General features: G+C 35.2%; 2 protein-coding genes and 1 pseudogene across 2 annotated transcripts in view; 1 reads left to right on the top strand and 2 right to left on the bottom strand.

The window, feature by feature from the left end:
• Positions 1–16,642, bottom strand: part of Shark (SH2 ankyrin repeat kinase) — a 418,475-nt gene that overhangs the window by 23,228 nt on the left and 378,605 nt on the right. The gene's annotated exons all lie outside the window — the stretch shown is intronic.
• Lipt1 (Lipoyltransferase 1) overlaps positions 1–16,642 on the top strand; it is a 514,034-nt gene that overhangs the window by 475,051 nt on the left and 22,341 nt on the right. The gene's annotated exons all lie outside the window — the stretch shown is intronic.
• Positions 10,485–12,282, bottom strand: LOC137243039 (uncharacterized; annotated as a pseudogene).

The following is a 16,642-nucleotide window of genomic DNA, read 5'->3' as shown; positions in this document are numbered from 1 at the left end:
TATAGTAGTGTACATCCAGAAGATTAGTAGAAGAGAAGAACAAGACGGTCGTTTTGATACGTGCTCCGTGTTTTTATTAAACAAAAAAATAGTAAACAACATACAAAAGCGCTAAAAAAACGTACATCTAACAACAGGTGCGGGAAGCTGTATTCATATAGTATAGTTTAGCAGAGTGGAGTATTTAGGTGGTTAGTAATTTGCAAAAACTATCTGCTGTGCTGCCATTACCGCAGTCGGCGCGCTGCAAACATCGCCAAGCACACTTTCACACAAACGCCTGCTGATACGCTGAGTACGGGTGAGAACATCAACAACCTGTCAAGCCGCTTTGTTGCTATACTGTCGCTACTAATTGTGCTCTTTATTTTGTGTTTTTGACTTTTCTTTGCTATCATTAACTTAGCGCGAAAAATTTGCGCCCGATAAGCACTGAATTTTTATACAAAGGTGAATGATAGAAAGGGCAAGTGGAAGACATAAAAGAGTGAAAAGTGTTAGCCTAAAACAGGGCTGCCATCACGGTAGAAAAATATATATTTATACATATTTTTTAGTTTATTTTTTCAAACCAGTCTTGCGAATATTTAAAGTTGTGTATCACAAAGTTGCCATGTAAAGTTGCATATCTTTTACATTTTCTTATAAAGATATACATTTACAATGCCAGCAGAGTGCAAAGAATGTACCGCGAAACTGCTTCAGGTAGATGACATAGTAGCATGCTCTGGTGGGTGTGGCTATACTTTCTGCTTGAAATGCAGTAATATTAAAAGAAATGAAAAAAAGATAATAGAAGATAATATGAACATAAAATGGTTCTGTAATGTATGTGCATTATCGGATACCAATACTAAATTTGTGGAAATCAAACATTTGATTAATAAATGTGAAGACACAAAAATGAAAGCCGTTGATATTAAACAGATAGTCGAGCAGATATTTTGTAATAAATTCTCCCATATTAAAAGTAGCATTATTACGGACTTCAACTCCCTTTTAGAGCATAACATAGAAGTAAAATTGATTGCAATGAAGAATGAGATAGTAAAAGATTTATCTAATGAATTAAAAAAGAGCAATGAATTGCTTAACGATTTACGCGTGGCAAATGATCAGCCAGAAAAACTATCTTATGCTCAGGTCGCTTCAGTAAATGAGAATAAAATTGTCATTAAACCGAACAAGAAGGGCAAAAAAGCTAAGGAAACCAAGGAAGCTCTAAAAAAAGTTGTCGAACCTACCGAAGGCCTTGTTAAAAATGTTAAAGAAGTAAATAGTGGTGCCATTATTGTAGAATGTAAAAATAAAAACGCCTGTGAAAAAGTCCAGCTAAAGGTAAGAGAAAGTACTGGGAACGATTACGAAGCAGAGAAAACAAAAAATAAGGATGAAATAAAAAAGAAAATAAAAATTGTTGGTTTAACTGAAAAAGCTAGCAATGAGCGTTTGGTAGAATGCTTAACTAAGCAAAATGACTCATGTAACGGAAAGGGTTTTAAAGTGTTAAAACTGTATGAAAATACCAATCGGAGAGAAGTAAGCTACATTGCGTTAGTGGAAACAGATGCAGTAACATTCGATAATGTGTTGCAACAAAAGAAACTATATATAGAGTTGGATACTTGCGTCGCTTACGAGCATATAAGTGTTTTGAGGTGTTTTAAATGTCTGGGATATAAGCACAAAGCAGCTGAGTGCACGAATAAAGTAGCTTGCAGCAAATGTGCTGGACCCCATGATAGCAAAGAGTGCACATCTAACATTGTTAAATGTGTAAACTGTAGCGAACTTGTTCAAAAAAAAGTTATTGACGTGGATGTTAGCCATTACGCTTTCAGCAAAGATTGTCCTGCGTATAAAAAATATTCGCAGCCAAGAAATAAGGCACGAGTTTAGCAACGAATACCAGAGGAGCTAAGTTATATATATTTAAATATTAGCAGTATCGTCGCCAATAAAGCTGAACTAGAGCGTCTGATAGATGTACATAAACCACATTTAATATTTTGTTCGGAGACTTGTTCGAATGAAGAAATAACGAATCAAGAGCTACAGATACAAACATATAAACTTGTACGGCGCGATTCCCACAGCAGGCACACAGGCGGTGTGCTAATATATATAAATGAAACAATTGAATACTCAATAAGTTACAACAGAACATTAAACAAGAACATCTGGTGTATTATACTAAAAGTTAAAAATATTTTCCCCCAATATCAAATAGCTCTGATATATCACTCACCGAGCTCGAGTGATGCAGAATTTATAACGTACTTATACGACATTTTAAATAATAACTGCGTAACACAGGATAATATTATCTTTGTGGGCGATTTCAATATAAACCTTTACAAGAGCACAACTTATAGTAAACAGTTAGTTGACTTATTTCGATCCTTTGCTATGGAGCAAAAAATAGATTTTTATACACGAAAGGGCGATAAGACAGATACATTGATCGACTTGTTATTTACAGATAGTAGCTCTATATCATGTTTAAAATTAGAAGAGCTTCAGATTTCAGATCATGAAACGATTAAATTCAAAATCAAATTACATAAACTATTTCAGATGAGAACGAAGAGAACACTAATTCCCTGGGAAAATTATACAAGCGACAGCCTTGTTAATGAATTACGACAGCTTAACTACACTGACTGTGAAAATCTGAGCATCGAAAATAAGGCAACATTCCGATATAATACGCTACCAAGCGCAGTGACCACCCTGACATACTCTAAAGAAGTCAGTGTCAAACTTATGAACAAGTGGTATGATTTTGAGCTGGCTAACTTAAATAAACGTAAGCTAAGTCATTCAAGGTTCGAATCGAGCTCAAGGCCAGAACAATAATTCTTCTCTAATGATAATTATTGTTATTTTTAAATTTTTCTAAATTTGAAAAATTGTAATTTGTTTTTGGAATAGTAAGTAGAAAATTTTTCAGACAACCTGCCATAGCTGCGCAGATAGATCCATTTCGAAGGGTGCTAAGCCTTCATCATCAGTACGCTTTAGGCATGCTGTGCTAACCATTTAGCTATACAGCGGTGGTTTGTTTGACTGGCAAATTTGCTACTTCTATTCCTTTTTACCAACTATATTTATTCAGTGTTGCGCCATCTGGTGCAAATCACTGATAATGCTGGATTTATGTTTATTATCAATTACTTTGTTTGACATTCCCAAGTGCTCATGGTTTATTAACAATTGTTTTTGTTTTTATCGGCCTATTGATAAATCATTCAAGGTTCGAATCGAGCTCAAGGCCAGAACAATAATTTTTCTCTAATGATAATTATTGTTATTTTTAAATTTTTCTAAATTTGAAAAATTGTATTTTGTTTTTGGAATAGTAAGTAGAAAATTTTTCAGACAACCTGCCATAGCTGCGTAGATAGATCCATTTCGAAAGGGTGCTAAGCCTTCATCATCAGTACGCTTTAGGCATGCTGTGCTAACCATTTAGCTATACAGCGGTGGTTTGTTTGACTGGCAAATTTGCTACTTCTATTCCTTTTTACCAACTATATTTATTCAGTGTTGCGCCATCTGGTGCAAATCACTGGTAATGCTGGATTTTTGTTTATTGTCAATTACTTTGTTTGACATTCCCAAGTGCTCATGGTTTATTAACAATTGTTTTTGTTTTTATCGGCCTATTGATAAATCATTCAAGGTTCGAATCGAGCTCAAGGCCTGAACAATAATTTTTCTCTAATGATAATTATTGTTATTTTTAAATTTTTCTAAATTTGAAAAATTGTATTTTATTTTTGGAATAGTAAGTAGACATTTTTTCAGACAACCTGCCATAGCTGCGCAGATAGATCCATTTCGAAGGGTGCTAAGCCTTCATCCTCAGTACGCTTTAGGCATGCTGTGCTAACCATTTAGCTATACAGCGGTGGTTTGTTTGACTGGCAAATTTGCTACTTCTATTCCTTTTTACCAACTATATTTATTCAGGGTTGCGCCATCTGGTGCAAATCACTGATAATGCTGGATTTTTGTTTATTGTCAATTACTTTGTTTGACATTCCCAAGTGCTCATGGTTTATTAACAATTGTTTTTGTTTTTATCGGCCTATTGATAAATCATTCAAGGTTCGAATCGAGCTCAAGGCCAGAACAATAATTTTTCTCTAATGATAATTATTGTTATTTTTAAATTTTTCTAAATTTGAAAAATTTTATTTTGTTTTTGGAATAGTAAGTAGAAAATTTTTCAGACAACCTGCCATAGCTGCGCAGATAGATCCATTTCGAAGGGTGCTAAGCCTTCATCATCAGTACGCTTTAGGCATGCTGTGCTAACCATTTAGCTATACAGCGGTGGTTTGTTTATAAATAGTTGTTTGAAATAGATCATATAGTAAGTAAGTTTAAAAATAAAATTGGAGGGAAGAAACTTGTGTCGGAAGGAGTCGTTAAAGACTCCATAACGTATACAGTTTTTTTCTATTCTCAACTTGTTAATCTTCTATAGTTGTGCCATTAGAAAAAGTTAAAAATACCATCAAAGCTGAGGAGATAAGACTTATTAACACGTTACAATGTGATGAAAAAATTTTGGAAACAGTGGTAAAAAATCAGCTGGCAAAGTATTTAGAAGATAATGTAATTATTATACCTCAACAATCTGTTTTTCGAAAGAAACATTCCTGTGAAAGTGCTTTGAATTTGGTTGCAGCTAACTGGAAAGAATACTTAAGCAGGAAAAAACACATATTAGCTGTGTTTTTGGATTTAAAACGTGCATTCGAGACGATCGACCAAAACTTAATGCTGAAAAAGTTTTCTTAAATTGGTGTTTCTGGTATAGAACTAAAATGGTTTCAAGACTTCCTAATTAACAGATACCAAAGAACAGTGACTGGAACGTCCGTATCGGATAAAAGGGAGGTACCTGTTGGTCTACCTCAAGGGTCTGTGCTGGCACCCATACTGTTCAATATATATATTAATGATATAAGTAGCTCCATTAAGCACTGTGAAATAAAACTGTTTGCTGATGATACATTGCTGATGATAAGTGGGAACAATATTACTGAAATATATGCTAAGCTGCAAGAAGATCTTAACAGCGTATATGGTTGGTTATGCGTAAACAGACTAAAAGTGAATGTCGATAAAACGAAATTTATGGTTATATCTAGACGCAATTTTCAAAACAGTGAGCTACAAAACTTAAATATAAATAACGAACTAATTGAAAAAGTCAGCACCATGAAATACTTGGGAATAAAAATAGATGATAAGCTGAATTTCAACGAGCACGTGGATTATACGGTAGGAAAAATAGCGAACAAGTTATATTTTACACAACGAACCTGCAAAAATATTTAAATAGAAGGTATAAAATCATCGTCTACAGATCTATAATCGAACCTCATTTTATTTATTGCCCAACTATATTTTTCATCTTGCGAGATAGTCAGATATACAAGCTACAAAAGCAACAGAACCGAGCTATGAGATTCATTCTCAAAAAACGGTATGACACACCTATCAGAGACATGCTATGCTCTCTTAATTGGCTTAGCATTAGACAGCAACTTTTTTATTATACCATAAAATTTATTAAAAACATAATAGAAGGAACTTTGCCTGCGTATTTGAGGACTAATATAAAATATGTAAAAGATATGCACTCTGTAAATACTCGTAATAAAAATGATTTTAATCTGCCGGCTTATAAAACTGAAGCAGACAAATGTAATCTGTATTATAAAGGTCTTAAATCCTATAATGAACTACCGAATGATATTAGATCATGTCATTCCAATAAATTTATACAAAAATTGTACAATTATTGCAGAACACTACCAATTTAGTGCTGGACAGGCGGGCTTCCATAGCATCGATAGAAGTGCAGCGAAACTATACTGCTATGTAGCGCCAAGACTTCCAAGCTCTTGTACGCATACAAAAAAGGTTGCCGAAGCACATACTGAAACACATCACTCGATTAACTCAGTGCATCGCCGTGCAGGTGTTGCCTACTACACAAGCACAACACTTTGTTCGCATGATCTGGAAGTCTCCCATCCATAGTACTCCAAGGTAGGACATAGATGTAACTATTCTAGATTGCATAGTCCAGAAGACAATTATAAACATGTAAAATAGATTTAAGTTAAGCTTAGGAAAGCCGTAATAAATAAATACATTACATTACATTACATTTTAGGATCTTTGGGCTAAATCCCCAGAATCTTCCTGCAATAAGTCTGCACACCATTATTGCTCTTGTGGCCTTTGATATGGTGTTGTCGAAGTATTTCACCTCGGTCGTGTGCAGCAACTGTACTCCATCCATTGCGATGTGCCTCATCCCTTCCAGTTTTCTGCTCCTGGTGAAGAGCACAATGGCTGTCTTGTTAGCGTTGATACTTAGCCCTACCTCAGTACACCATTCTTTCGTTAACTTCAATGCCCTTTGCATTATGTCGCAAGTGGTGCTCTCAAATATGCCTCTTACAATTATTACAATATCATTTGCGTACCCCTGACATCGAATTCGGTTTTCTGAGGGCCTCTGTAGAAGTTCATCTACTACGAGGCTCCACAGCAGGGGTAACAGGACGCCCCTTATGGACGTCCCTTGGTTGTCTTGATCTCTACTTTACCGTCCCCACTCGAGGTTTCGTTGATCCTCGTAGGCAGTAGGACATTTATCCACACATGGATCGGACATTGTATCTCCCTTCTCTCGAGTGCCTCTTTCACACTCTCGTGGGAGGTGTTGTCGAATGCCCCGTCTATGTCCAAAAATGCGCATAGCGCAACCTCCTCGCATTCGAATGCACTTTGGATTTCTGTGGACAGCTGATAAAATGCAGTTTCTGTCGACCTGCCTGTCCTATATGCCCGCTGATCTCGATGTAGTGGTATTCAATCTTCTCCATTGCTTTCAGAGCAAAGGATGTCAGATGATGCAGTGACCAGCCAACTTAAATTTGCGGCTTACATTTAGCTCTTGACAAAATACCCCCACCAACCTTTCAGTCCATATTCGACCCATCCGTGAACAAATAAACCAGTCCCCTTCCCCGGATGTGTCCTCTTCCCATTCCTCTCCCGACTGTGGTGGAGGTTGCTCAGGGAGTAGTTATCGGCATACAATAGTCCGTCCTGTCAGGGATAAAGTTGAAAGCTAGAGTGTCCGAAGTCAGAAGCCCATAGCCCATATCAGTAAATATCCTAGTAAATAATACACTTGTGATTTTGGCGACCTCTTAATTAATTACTTATTTTGTTTAAAGCTGGCTTCAGGTCAAATTGAGTAAAACACAATATATTTAAGTTTTACTACCAATATATTTCGGCTACTCTTCCGGTAACCGTCTTCAGGGCGTAACTATTGACAAATTAAAAATTATAAAATTGAACAAAAATATATGCAATGTATGTAGCATTTATTTACACGTCTGCTCTGTCTGAGGTGGAGCTGTGTACTGTCTTGTTGGAAAGTAAATATTTGTTTTATGTTTATAGATGGACCAATTTATAATATTTATGTTTGCTGGGTTGAGCACATATGGTCAAAAATTTAAAAACAGTTGTTGTTGTTTTTTCCCGACGCGTTTCGACGTTCTTTTTTCACGTCATCTTCTGGGGATTTCTTTAATTAATTTTCCGTCTTGTTCTAGTTCTATGATGAATTGTATACTGTATTTAAAATATCTATTTTCCTGAATACAGAATTTTACTATTTCCATAAATAATTGCTTTGGTATCATTGTGTGTTCTTGTATTATTGTCCATTTTTCTAAAATAACGTCAAGTGCTAATTGTATAGGTATACTCGGGAATAGGGAAATAACGTCAAATGATATAAGTTTTTCGTCATCACCTATGTAGGCATTGTTTAATCTTTCTTTAAAATCTAGTGTGTTTCGTATATTATATATGGAGTTCGCTGTTAAATTTTTGAGTATATCCGTAATATATTTACATAATCCGTACGATGGCGATCCGATTTCCGAACATATCGGTCTAAGTGGTAATCCTTCCTTATGAGTTTTGGGTAAGCCATAAATTATTACAAAGGCCGAAAGAAGCAAACTTACATCTAATACGTCGTTACCGCCCAAACGCGCTAAACTCTTTCAGCAAAAGTATACAATTCACCATAGAACTAGAACAAGACAGAAAATTAACTTATCTGGATTCAATGATAAACAAGTATGGAAATGTACTCAAATTAAAGTGGTACAATAAACCGACGGCATCAGGACGAATCGTCAACTTTTTTTCTAAACACCCAAAGGCGATGATACGAAATACAGCAATGGGCTGTATTCGAAGGATGTTACAAAGTTCAGATGAGATGTACCACAACCAAATAGAAAAAGAAATATTTGTATTACTAAGGAATAACGATTTCCCCGATAAAACTATTAAAAGCTTATTAAATAAATCAAAACATCAAAACCAAAAGCAAAAATCCGAAAACCCAGTAATTTTCAAATCAGTTATTTATGTACCTCAACTCTCTGAACGACTCCCGACGTCAGATTGTTACAATAAAGAAAATATTAAAATAGCACACAAACCTATAAATACCTTGAAAAACTTTTTCAACAAAACAAACTCTAAAATACCCGAAATGGAAAAAAGTAACGTAGTTTATGAAGTTTCATGCAAAGGAGGTAAAAGCAATGAGCCTTGCCATAGTGTTTATGTAGGAACAAGCAAACAATAATTGAAAAGTAGACTTGCCCAACACAAGTCGGATTTAAAACATTGCCATAATGTAATGAATCAAAAAGCAGCACTCATGATGCACTGTAAAATGAGAGCACATACACCAAATTTTGAAGAAACAAAGATTCTCCAGCAAGAACAACATTATAGCAAACGTTTCACTCTAGAAATGTTACATATCGTCGACAAAGATACAAACGTTAGGCTCAATTATAAGACAGATATAGCGAACTGCGCGCACCACGTCAGACAGAGCAGACGTGTAAATAAATGCAATGTATGTACATATATTATTGTTCAATTTTATAATTTTTAATATGTGCAATTGTCAATGTTTTATTTTATTTTGTTTTGATTTTGTCAATAGTTACGCCCTGAAGACGGTTACCGGAAGAGTAGCCAAAATATAATGGTACTAAAACTTAAATATATTGTGTTTTACTCAATTTGACCTGAAGCCAGCTTTAAACAAAATAAGTAAATAATAAACTTTTTAAAGAATTTTGGCAATTAACGCTTCTAATTTATTACTGGTTTCTTTTTGGGCATTTAGCCTCATTCTTACGGCTCTTCCTTTTCTCCATCTTTTTATCTCCCTCCCTCTCATTCTCCTTCCCTCGGTCTCCCCCTCTCCCTTCGCCTTTCCACTCCTCCCCTTTCTTTTCCCACTTCCCTACCCTTTTCCGTCCCATTTTTCTTCTCCTTTCCTTTTTCTTCGCCTTATTTCCTTTCCATTTTCCCTCCCCTTCCCATTATCCTTTTCCGTTCCGCTTTTCATCTCCTTTCCTTCCACTTCTTTTCGTTTCCTTTTTCCTTCCCCTATTCCTTCTCTCTTTCCTTCCCAAATTTCCTTTTCGTTTTCCTTTCCTTGCCCTTTTCCTCTCCTTCTCAGCCTCTCTCTCGTTCGCCCTCCCCATCTCTTACTCTTCTCCACTTTCTTTTCCCTATACTTTTTATTTTTTGTTTCCCTTCCCTTTTTCTTCTCATATGCCTTCTTCCTCTCCCTATTCATATGCTCTTTCTACCCTTATCTGTATTCTTGTATCTATTCTTATTTGTAGGTATGGTCCCTCCTAAGAAGTGGGTTTACCTCAAGTGGTATATATCACTACTTAATATATATATTATACTAGCCTTTACCCGCGAGCTCGTCCGCAAGGAGAAAATAAATAGAACATTCACGTTAACCTGCTTATCAAGTTATTTGTTTAAAAAAATTGTCTGTCTAATATATTTCATTTTTGTAATAGAGTTAAAAAAAATAACTAAATGAGCTGCTAACCTGATAGGATCCCCAAATGATCGAAATTATCCAGAAAAAGCCGCGAAATGACCGCGACGTGATCCCATATGGATCCCGAAAACTATCCAGAAATTATGCCTGAAGGATACCGAGAATGTCACGAAATAACACTGACGGGATCCCAGAAGGATCCGGAAATGACCCTGATATAGTCCCGAAAAAGTTCCAAAATAACCCCGACGGGATCTCGGACGGATCCTGAAACCCATTCAGACGGGATGAAAAGTATCCTATGTCCGTCTCCTGGTTCTAAGCTACCTCTCGCATCAATTTTCAGCCAAATCGGTTCATCAGTTCTTGAGTTATAGTGTAACTAACACCACTTTCTTTTAAATATATAGATTTTTCACGGACAAATTCAAGGTTGAAAAAATATTCATTAAATGAAAAAATTTGACGGTAAATATAACTATTTTTTTTTTCAAACTGAATCGCATATCAGGTGAAGTGGTGAAAACTGTTTTCACTTCACCACTTCATAGAACGGGAATTGACCACTTGGTACGAACTTCTGGTGAATAATGCTAATTGGGCTTCCTGTATCAATTAGTGAGTCTAAAGGAGTTTTATAATAAAGTTTAGAATTTAAGTATAAACTTACAAATAATAGATCTTACAAACTCGTCATCCTCCATCGAATTAGTGACATAATGAACTGGCGCGACCTTTCTCTGTTGAAAATTTGATGCATAATGGCCAACTACTCCACATACATGGCAAGCACCCCACTCACCTTTGGATTTACGATACTCATTTGCTAAATGTCCAACTGAGTTGCAGTTGTAGCACCTGTTGGCTGTGGCTACTTGCTGCTCGCCATTTGGTTGCTCATGTTGGATATTTGGTGTAATTTCTTTTTTAATGGGTACTTTGGTAATGGAATTGTTCTAAATGCTTCTAACAACTCATATTTGTTGCTAAACCCTTGCATTTTGGCTTGTGAACGCAATGCTTTTTTTGGTATTCCTTCTACTAAATACTCAACCAACTCATCTTCTTCAATTAAAATTCTGTTTGCTAAAATCAATTTCGCATGAAAATATTCTTCCAACGATTCAGAAATCAACCACCGTCTGGTTTCAAGTTTTCTCTTCAACCAAAGAGTATATATTTGTCAAGAGGCGTCACTCGATACTTTTGTTGTTGCCAAAGCAAATTACTCGATGTTTTCTCAAGGTAGTCGTTGGTTTTTTTTATCAGATGTATTTATAAAAACGCCTTCTATATATTTTCGTGGGGTATTTGTGTTTATTTTATTGATTGTATTAAATTAATTAATTAATTCTCTTTCCAAAAATCGTAATTATGCAAAGTCACTTTACCGCATAACTATATAGGATTCAATTAAAAAAAACTAAACAAAACTTCCTTGAGAATCACATTCGACATGACAGGGTTGCTTTGGCAACAACAAAGTATCGAGTGACGCCTCTTAACAAATATATACTCTTTGCTTCAACATCAACTTACTTGCCTTTTCATCGAATAGAGAGTTAATTTCCAATAAGAATTTATCGAAAGGCATTGTGATTAAATCGGCACGAGAGTGCAACCACTTCAACGCGTTACCTTTTAGTCGATTTGCAATTAGTGCTCCCATGTTGTTGTCGTTCAAATTATAAGTACTTCGAATATTTTGCAAATGAGTTTGCCACATTTTAAAGCAATCTGCGTTACCAGAAAATTCAGAAATAAGTTCTTTAACGTCATGCTTGTTGGAAATACTCTTTTTGATCACAACCATTGTTCAACAGTTCTTTTTCTCTCTTTAGTATTTCGTTTTCTCTCTTTTGTATTTCACACTCGCGTTTTAGTAACTCCAACTCATATTTTAATAGAAGCCATTCATTTGAATCACACTCTTTTTTATCACTCTTTTTCTCTTCAGCTGCAACACTCGTTTGTTCAATTGCTTCTTCGTTACTTTGAATTTGTGTACTTATTTCGTTAACGATTTCCACACTGCTCGTTTCTTCGTTGATTTTGTTGGCTTGTGCCTTGTCGCTGCTGTCTCCACTGTTGTCTCGCGCAGCGTCGACGTCGACTGCAAAATCTTCGAAATTTCCACGGATTTCGTCAGGAACGTTTTGGAAACGGATAATTAATTCTGTTTTATTGCCTGATGTCTTTATTCCGCGGCCACCGTGGTGTGATTGTAGCGTGCTCCGCCTATCACACCGTATGCCCTGGGTTCAACTCCCGGGCAAAGCAACATCAAAATTTTAGAAATAAGGTTTTTAAATTAGAAGACAATTTTTCTAAGCGGGGTCGCCCCTCGGCAGTGTCTGGCAAGCGCTCCAAGTGTATTTCTGCCATGAAAAGCTCTCAGTGAAAACTCATCTGCCTTGCTGATGCCGTTCGGAGTCGGCATAAAACATGTAGGTCCCGTCCGGCCAATTTGTAGGGAAAAACCAAGAGGAGCACGACGCAAATTGGAAGAGAAGCTCGGCCTTAAATCTCTTCGGAGGTTATCGCGCCTTACATGTCTTTATTCCGAGTGCACGCAACCATGATTTGAGTTGCTCAACAGTATACTCATTTAGTTTTTCACTAGGCATTTTGGGTAAGAAAAACACTTCTGATACTTTAAGCGACGAACCAATAAAACTCAATATTACGATCTTTACTTTCTCACGTTTATTCATCAACTGTCTTATATTTAAAAATGGCTTCACCTAGTGTTGCCACAATACCTTGAAATGTATATTACTATGGATGCCAATCGTTTATTATTATAAAAGTATTCATAATCCTGCCACGATATTAGAGAAAAATTGCAAAGTTTAGAAACGGCTATGGTTACTAGGACATGTTTCTGAATTTCACTTCTTGATCAGCTAGCTTCTCGGGAGCTGAGTATTGAACTCAAATCGCAAACATTCATACTAGTGTAAAGGCAGATGCCTTTAACCACTCAGCCATATGAATGCCCGCTGCTCGCTTTGCAATTGGTCTCTAAGTGTTGCCTTTTTTGGTGCTATTCCTTTTATTCACCATTTAGGTACATACTAATACTGTATGCTATTGTAGAAAGGTCCCTAACGCAATTAAAACAAAGAAGACTTCACTGCTTGAATTATGAATGTCGAATTGTCTTTATTCAAATAATTCAGCCTATTTATATTAGATTATTCTAAACATATTCTTACATATCTATTTACATTTAAGCTTACATACTTACATACATAACTACCTTAACCATACATACTTACATACCTACATACTACTCGGCACAAAATATGTACCCACATATATGAGCTGCAAATTTATGGGAAATGCTAACCTTGCAAGTTGCAGAAATGCAAATTGCTGGGATTCAAATTCGTTTGGTTGTGTGTTGTACACGTCTGTTTATTAATGGCTGTGTCAGCATTAATTCTCAAATGCATTTTTATGTGTTGATGAACATTTAGACTATTTTTGTAGCAGGTTAGAATATCAGACTGATTTAAATATTTTGGATTAAATTGAATTGTTGGCTGCTTACACTACATCTCCCTTTTTTTTTAGAATGCTTATGCATTTGGGGAATGCATGAGTATTCTATTTTTGTAAATTAATTCTACTTTTGTATTTTAATGTTTGTAGGTTGAACATCTTCTTATTCTACTAATTTAAGTCTATTTTTGTGTATTTTTATTTGCCTATTCTCTATGTTACTACTAAATTTTTGCTTATCCTCATTTCCTATTCTAGATGGGATTAAGGTGTTATAATTTTTATTATTAGTATTTTCTTCTTCATCGATTTCTTCTACCTTATAGGGGATTAATGTAAAATTATTGTTTTCATCGATGTTTACTACTCTAAAGGGCCCTTTATATCTATTATCTAACTTATGTCCTGATTCATTTTTTACTAACACTACATCTCCTATTTTTATTTCCTTATAATGAATATTCTTATCAAAACTAATCTTTTGTTTTTCTTTAGCCTCTTTTACTAATTTAACGGCTCTATCCTGTGCTATTTGTAACATATATTTAATTTCTTTATCGTAAGCCTCATAATTGTACAATGGGCTTACTGTATTTTCTTTTACAAATTCGTAAGTCTGGGGTTTTTTGCCAAAGATCAATTCGAATGGACAATAATTATGGACTGTAGATGGGGTAGTATTGTAACAGTATGCAAAATATTTGAGATATTCATCCCAGTCATCTTTGTTAATGGATATGTATGAGCGCACATATTCATTGAAAGTTCTATGACTACGTTCAACCGTGCCTAAAGTTTGGTGGTGATACGGCGTAGATGTTTTGTGCTCAATATTGAGAAGTTTACATAGTTCTTCAAACAGGCTATTTTTATATTCAGATCACATATCCGTTATTATTATTTTCATACTTCCATAAATTAATATGAAATTCTCGAATATGGCACTGGCTACTGTTTTTGCATGTTTGCTTTGTATAGGAATTGCTACTAAGTATTTAGTTAAATCACATATTAGAGTGACAGCGTATTCGTTTCCATTTAATGATCTTGGTAAAGGTCCAATTGTATCTATTTGTACTGTTTCAAACGCCTTTGATGGTGTTTCAGTTAAAATCATTGGTTCTTTTAAATTTTTATAAATTTTATTTTTATTGCAATTAACGCATTTCTTTATGTATCTTCTGATATCATTTTCATATTTTTCCAGTAGTATTTTTGTCTTATTTTATTAGTTGTACGATTGATTCCTGGGTGGCCACCATTAACAGGATCATCGTGATATTTTTGAAGAATCTTTTTAATTTTATCGTTTTCCGTCACAGGCACAACCTCCGGAGTTAATGCAATAGTTAAATTTTTGAGAAATTTGGTACATATTTCTTTAAATGTGTCTACCCGGGCATAATTATCTTTAAACAATTTGTCTCCTAAGGACAACTGTATTTTCTTAATTCCCAAATTGCCGGCTTTTTCCATAAGCCTGGTAAAGAATTGGCCTAAGTCAATCTTCGCCTCAACAATTTGATTTATTTCACTACAAATTTTCTTTCCTTTTTTGAAATATAACTTCGGAGGATCGAAAACGAGCTGGATTAGTCTTTTTACTTCACATTTATTAAGCGCTTCGTATATTATAGGGTTCTCTTTGTGACTTTTCTTCTCTTCATTTTTATGACTGTTATTACTGGAATTCTTTTTAGTTTGCTATCTTGTCGTTATTTTACATACCTGTACTGACATTTCTTTCAACTCATTGATATCTATTCGTGACAGAGCGTCTGCCACGTAATTTTCTTTTCCTGCTATGTACTCCACGCCAAAGTCATACTCTTCCAAATCTAGCCTGATTCTAGTTAATTTAGATGAAGGGTTCTTCATTGAGAATAAATACGTTAAAGGTCGATGATCCGTTTTCACTGTGAATTTTCTGCCATAGACATATGGTCTGAAATATACAATTGCCCAATGTATGGCCGCTAATTCTTTTTCGATCGTGGCTTTGTTTATTTCGCCTTTTGTAAATGATCTTGAGGCATAGGCAATGGGCAATTGTTTTCCCTCATATTCTTTGCTTAGCACAGCACCGCAAGCATAACCACTTGCGTCGGTTGTAATAAAGAACTCCTCATCAAAATTGGGGTATTGTAGGATATTTGGACTAACTAGTGCATTTTTTAGGTAATTAAAAGATTTCTCGCAGTCGTCTGTCCAATTGAAAATTACATTTTTCTTACTAAGTCTTGTTAGTATCCTGGCGTATTCCGCGAAATTTGGTATGAATCTTCTATAATAATTACAAAATGCGACAAATCTTTTTGCTTCATCGGCATTTTTGGGAGTTGGGTAGTTTTGAACAATTTTAAATTTGCTTGGGTCTGGTAAAATTCCAGTACTTGTGCATTTATGTCGAAGATAAGTGACTTCTTGGCTGAAAAATAGGCATTTGTCCGGATGTAATTTTAAATTATATTTCCTACATGTGGAGAATACATCCCGTAAATTTTTAATCATATGTTTTTCAGAACATCCCAACACCACTAAATCGTCCATGTACAAGAATGCTTGTGATGGTTTTAGACCTGGCGCTACTTTGAGGCCATAAGGTAATCTCTTGAACCGATAAGTACCGTTGTCTGCTGTAAAGGATGTTATATCTCTTGATTCTGGGTTGAGTTCTATTTGGTGAAATCCTGACATTAAATCTAGGCATGAAAAATATTTTGCTCTTCCCAATTGATCCAGAATATCATCAATTCTAGGCAAAGGGAATTTATCAGCTGTTATTTTTTTATTTATTTGTCTGAAATCGACCACTAATCTCCACCTTTTTTCTTCTTTGCCCGGAAGAGATTTTTTAGGTACTAATAGAATAGGGCTGTTGTACTCTGAGGTTGATGGTTCAATAATATCATCTTGAATTAGTTTATTTACTTGTTTATTTATTTCATTCTTATGTGCTTGGGGTAGTCTATAATTTTTAATGTACACAGGAGTGTTATCCTTCAGATGCAACTTTTGTTTGTAGAAGTTGTTGGTCGTAATTGGTTCTGTTTCTAATGAGAATATATCAATGAATTCTGAGCATAATGTGTTGAGTGATTTACTACCGAATGGTGGGAAATTTTTATTTAATCTTTCTAACTATAATTTACTATTATCTTTACATTGAGGTGTATTTTCAAT

Source organism: Eurosta solidaginis, chromosome 3 (genome assembly GCF_040869045.1).
Source record: "Eurosta solidaginis isolate ZX-2024a chromosome 3, ASM4086904v1, whole genome shotgun sequence".
Classification (NCBI taxonomy): domain Eukaryota; kingdom Metazoa; phylum Arthropoda; class Insecta; order Diptera; family Tephritidae; genus Eurosta; species Eurosta solidaginis.
The sequence above is the reverse complement of the archived record's forward strand: the minus strand, read 5'-3'. Positions and strand labels throughout refer to the sequence as shown.